Below are 5,894 nucleotides of genomic sequence, written 5' to 3' on the forward strand. Positions count from 1 at the left end.
GGCTGCTTTTTTTCCTCCCCCCTTCTCTCTCACGTACGCCTTTTCCGTAGTTGAGGGGGCCTTTTGTACGCCAGCTCCGCGGCCTGCGCGCGGCCCTCACGCGACTCCCGGAGCAGGGGCCTTGAGGAGCAGCAGCACGGGTACAGGTACGAGGGCTGGGGCTGCGGTGTCTTACAGGGGAAGGGTCCCAGGGCAGGCCCGTGGCACCCCGGTGGGTGCCCCCCCTTATTTCGAGGCCTGGTCCCCTGGGACGCCGACCCCAACCCTCCTCCAGCGCCGCCCACACGGTAAGTGTCGCCCCCCCTCCCCCACGCCGCAGACGGAGGGTGGCCACGCATGACGGCGAGCACGGCCCGTGGGTCGTTCAGGGTCGAAGCCACGCTCCCAGGTACGGCGCGATGGACACGACGCCATCGCCTCCATTTCTCCGCTCCTCCGAAAATCCCTGCCCGGGCCCCCCGTGCCTGGAAGGTGTCACGCGAGCGCCACGATCCAGGACGATCCACGGTGGACGCCGGTACGAATTGAAGCCGAAATAACAAATGTGCGTCGGTCGTGGTAGAAATAGGGACAACCCTTGTCAAAGCATTGTTCCTACTCCTCAAATGAACACGATTGCATTAACGCAGTCAAATACAAACGCGGTGAGGTCTAGCCCTTGTCAAAGCATTGTGTCTACTCCTAAAATTAATATGACAAAATTAACGTGATCAGATACAAATACGGTGAGGACCAACCCTTGCAAAAGCATTGTTCTTACTCCTAAAATGAACACGATCACGTTAATGCGGTCAAACACAAATGCAGTGAGGGCCAGCTCTTGTCCAAGCATTGTTTCTACCCCTAAAAGTAATGTGATAAAATTAACGCGATCAGAGACAAATACGGTGAAGACCAACCCTTGCAAAAGCATTGTTCCTACTCCTAAAATGAGCACGATCACATTAACACGATCAAATACAAATACGGTGAGGGCCAGCCCTTGTCAAAGCTACTCCTAAAATTAACACAATCAAATACAGTGATCGATCAAGTCATAAACCTGTGAAAAGGTTGTACGTAGGTCTACCATTGACGCTGTGAAAAATATAGTGGTGAGATTTATCAGTTATATCAATACTAAAGGGTATTTGTCTCTAATTGCTTCAGCCTTATAAGCAAAAGTTGCAAGATGGCTTACTAAATATTAATCTGTTTGCTGGAGGAGCCGTATTAATTTCTCTCTGCTTGGGAAATCTGTCAGTTTCTGCAAGAACAGGGATCGATACTTTCTCCTTATGTCATTGTATAAAGGACTTTCTAAAACGTAATGGATAGTATCTTCCAAAACTCCTAGGCAAGCTGGAGACAACTGGACAAAGTGCTGTCATAGGAGCACCTGAAACTAAATCAGAAACTTAATTGGGACATGCTGCTATATGAACACAGTCAAATCTAATGGGTCAATGTTGCCTGGGGGGTGGGGGAGAATAAGGGTGTACCTGTTTCATTTCCACTTCTGATTTGAATTGGAAAGAAGAATGAGACTCAGACACGTTCCTGGAAACTTCAGCTTTCAAAGAAGATAAATGTGTGTGTGTTGGGGCAGGGGGAACCCATAAGTTAACTTCTGAGTACTCCAATGTGGCCTGTCTTGTCTGTTTCTGTCTCCTGGATGGTTAGATCCTCAAGGTCGGGACGGTCTATTTTTAAGTATTTCATAGGTTTTATATGGTGATGAGCACATTGTTGGAATCTAACCAATTATACGTAAAAGCAGCACACAAATCTACAGCAGTCATGCAGACAGAGAGAGAGGACCAGTGAAATACTTTTGGGAGATTTCAGTTGCTTATCACAGATGTTTATTAAGGCAACACATGTAGAATTATTCTGTAAAAATGTACATGCCCGAAGTTTACAGCAGTACAAGAAGATTTTTTGCTACGTGGTTCTTAGGAGTAAACAAACTCAAATGTTGTTTGCGAGAAGTCCTTGGAAAGAGCCAAATATCGCAAATAAGACATTGCTGAATGTGTTCAGTGACCCTAACACATTGATGAACACATTCAGTGATGATTTAAAAACAGGGTTCCAAAGCAGCAATTTCATTTTTTTTAATTCAATGGGTTTCTTCTGTTTCATTGGAATCAACTGTCTTGTGGTGAATGCATTGAGAGGAACAGGAAGAAGTTAGGACCAGAATGACAGCGAGAGCCAGAAGATCCAAGAATGTAAATGGGGGGCGGGAAGTGGCTTGTAAAAATCAGAAAAATTTGGGAACGTTCGACAAATAATTAGGAAGTAACATTATTATGTGTGTAGTGTCTCATAATATTTGAGTCCTATATAGACATTAACTTATTCTTGTGGTACTCCTGTGAAGTAGATAAATATTACCATCCTTGTTTTACAGTTGTGGAAATAGAAATAAAAAGGAGACCTTGGAAGGAGTTCACTTGTAGCTAAGATGGGCACTCAGGAGTTTCTGGCTCCCGGCTTTATGCTCAGATAATGCTCTTTTAAACCAGATTGGAGGAATAAAAAGTTTGGTACATTTGGCAGCGGGGGGAGAGACCCTATAAGTCCTTAACAATGCAAATATCCAAACAACATTGGTTTCTTTTAATTTTCCTCAGCTGAACAGAGAACCAGGCACTATCTAGTAGGGGGAAAAAAATGTATGTATCGTTTCTAGACAGACAGCTTTCTGATTTTGTTGAGAGTCTGCAGTTTTTGTGATTTTGCTTATTTCACTAGTGTAACAGAATGCATCAGAAAGACCAGCTATGCTCAAATCCTACTTAAAGCACCTATTTGGAAGTTAGTGTGACTACTCACATGAGCAAGGCAATCTGCTGGGTTCAGTGCAAGGAGCTGGTTTTAGTAGTGCAGTACAGAAAAAAATATTCTATATATTGCATGTCTGATAAAGCAATTCAACTACCAATATTAAGTAAAAGGTAGAGACAAGGCAGCAGCTGGTGTATATGACCAATATATGAAAGCAATTTTCATGAGGACAAGATAATGACAAAAAAGGAGAGGCGGGTGAAAAGAGGTTTTATAAAGAATTGTCGATTGTCACTGATTTTATGTTTGGAGGCGATGAACCAGACAGTGACATTTGCAGTGAGGCAGCCCTAAGGGATCGTGTACTTCAGTGATACACCAACAACTACAAATACTACAGTGAAGACTAAATAGCTATTAGCTGTAATAAAAGTGGGGGCATATAGTGAGCAAGAATGAAATGTAACCCATCAAATATCAAGTGCTCGGCATTGTGTACAGACAAATGGAAATGTTCAAACAGAGCTTGGGGGAAGAGGCATTTCTTTTCCTTTTTCTAACTAAAAAAGAAAAACCTTATTTGTTAAACTGATCCATTGTCTGGTGACCCAGTTCTTCACAGATTCTAAATTGTGCCTTCAGACACATGAACGCATTTCCCACTAGAGATAATGGGGTTTATCCGTATGTATCTGAGGGCACAGTCTCGTCCAGAATTTGGAGTAAAGTGCTAGAAGTAAAATTGCGGACAGGGACCCTTTCAGGAAAATTATAAAGCATGTAAACAGTACCAGGTCATTCACGAAGACCGGAAAATAGCAAAAAATCAACGCACAGGAAAAGGAGCTTTCGGCTTGTCATCTTCTTAAATCCAGGCTCTAATTTAAAAAAAAAAAAAACTGAAGCATGCTAATAGTGTCACTGCAATTAATGTAACTTCACTGGGACTACCTGTGTTTTTAGTTAGCAGTCTGATTAAGTAACTTCCTTAATGGGGGTCTTCATTTATATGATAAGCCTGAGTGCTGCTACACAAATGCAAAGCGCTTTGAAGGAAATTTCAAAGTGTGTAGGTTCGGTCGTTAAAAGTTGATGGGAGGGACATGATCTAGAAAACAGTGTCTGAAACAGCTTTTCTAGGTTTTGATTTTTTTAAGTTATAGTAAAGTACAGCAAAGTTAGCTTATAGGAAAAAACGTCACCAGGTAAGGAGAGGGAAGGAAGAGAGCAAGTGCAGATGGAAAAAGAAAAATATGGAAAGTACATGAGTCAGATGTCATCTGACTTGTATAGAAAAAAAACCCCATAGGGAGCAGGATGTGAAAAAGTCAATAACTCTAAGATTTGAAATAAAGGATTATAATATAAGCAGTCAGAACAGGAAGGTAGGTGGGCAGTGGATGAAAGCTGCGCCCAGGAAGGGAGAATATAAAAAAAACCAACAACCAGAGAACAGTCACCGCACAGAGTAGTAGAAATGAAAGGAACTAAAAATACAACTGCAAGACTATTTAAATAAAAAGAAAAATATTTGACCATTCTGTCATTGCTGCTGATGGGGAGAGAGACGGCAGCTGGGATTTGGCAAATAAATTGGGCCTGAGCTCTGTATCAGTGGTTGTATCCTTTCTAGAGGGCATGGAGAGGGGAGACCAGGAAAATGGGAAACGGGTGAGGGATGTTTTGAATTTCTGTCACTTCTCACAGCTAAAATACTGCCCTGTTTAAAATCCTTTCTTGTCCTTTATGAATGTTACTATCCACTGAACTGTGGGCCCACTCGTGGGTCTTACCAACATCTTAGGCCAAATTCGGATCCACCCATGTATCCTCACATAAAACTCTTAAGCTCTCATGCCATCTGGGTGAAGGGTTGTTTGTTTGGGTTTTTTACTTGCTTGTTTTTTAAGGCAACTTGTGACCTGTGTATTTTGTAGCGTGGATGTTAGAGCTTAGGCAGGCAGCTTCATTGCCATCTCACAGTGGTCTGGGCTTGTATGTTCCAGCCCTTCTACCTGCTTGCTTCCCATTTGCCTTCTCTGTATCAGATGGTAGTTTGCTGGTCAGCTTCAACTCTTTGTGTCATTCTGAGTGCTCCATTTTCATTCAGCCTAGAGCTGCTAGCTGGTTGACCTATCATGCGACTGCAGCAGGGTTCATGATTTTGGGAGAAGCATCCCAAATCTGCATTAGTATGAAAGTGTCTTGCAGAGGCTGGAGAGGCAGGGGCTTGGGGACCAAACAGACAACTGCCTAGTGCAGGTAGTGCCTACAGGGCACCTTCTGCAAGGCAGAGGAGAGCACCCTGTGCACCTGCCTCTACTACAAGTGGCTTCTGGATGTTTGCCATCATCTTGCAGGCAGAACTCTCAGTCCTGCGTGACAGACTGAACTACAATGATAGACTGATCAAAGGCAAAAGAGATGGAGGGGATGGAATCACGAGAGCAGATCACAGTGCTGGAACAGGCCCTGGAGCAGGCGGCATGGGCCGTGTTCCAGCAGTCTCTTCAGGGCTGGACTGAAAAAGAAGCAGCTCTACAGCCAATGCTGCAGCCAGGTAAGTAGGCAGGATTTTCAGGTCATTTTAATAATGCAGTTATTATGAAGGCTGTTACCTGCAGTGCAATGGCTTGAGCTTCCTTTGAAGGCAGAAGTTAATGCCATCTTCCCTCCCCAGTCTCCTCCCTGACACACACCTTTTCTTTCACTGCTGTGTGAGACCAAGAATAGGTTCTAACATCGGGAAACTTAAACATGTAAGTAGTGAGTCATTCTTACACATTTGCAGTGATTAGTAAAGAATTCTTTACAAGGTTAGCAAATATGAGTGCATATTTCAGCATATGGTGAGCTCTTTCTAATGTTGGCAGGCTGATACAGACTTATACCGTTACTGGTATTAAAATGTTTTCCCAGACAGCCTGGATTCTAAGCCTCAGTGCCTGTATTAAGTGGGAAAAATCCCTAATATATGGCAGTACATAGCCTTCTGGTCCTGTTTATTCATGACATGTTATTCAGGTGGATGAGGGCAAGTAGAACAATAGTTCTGCTGTTAGCAAACCTCTTCCTAGTTCTGAATCCTGTCAATGTTACCTCGCACTTTCTCCCATTCCTGC

At 43.4% G+C, this 5,894-nt stretch overlaps 1 protein-coding gene across 2 annotated transcripts in view; it reads left to right on the forward strand.

Annotated features, from left to right (window-relative positions):
* Positions 1-39: 39 nt before the first annotated feature.
* Positions 40-5,894, forward strand: part of CRB2 (crumbs 2, cell polarity complex component) — a 116,389-nt gene continuing 110,534 nt past the window's right edge. The window contains exons 1-2 of one of the 2 annotated variants that reach the window (XM_025194256.1): positions 56-146; positions 5,133-5,332. The gene's annotated coding sequence lies outside the window, so the exon portion shown is untranslated. Of the gene's footprint in view, positions 147-5,132; positions 5,333-5,894 lie in introns of both variants that reach the window. The other variant, XM_025194257.1, reaches the window with a different exon arrangement.

The sequence above is a fragment of the Alligator sinensis genome, unplaced genomic scaffold, assembly GCF_000455745.1.
Source record: "Alligator sinensis unplaced genomic scaffold, ASM45574v1 scaffold611_2, whole genome shotgun sequence".
Lineage (NCBI taxonomy): Eukaryota > Metazoa > Chordata > Crocodylia > Alligatoridae > Alligator > Alligator sinensis.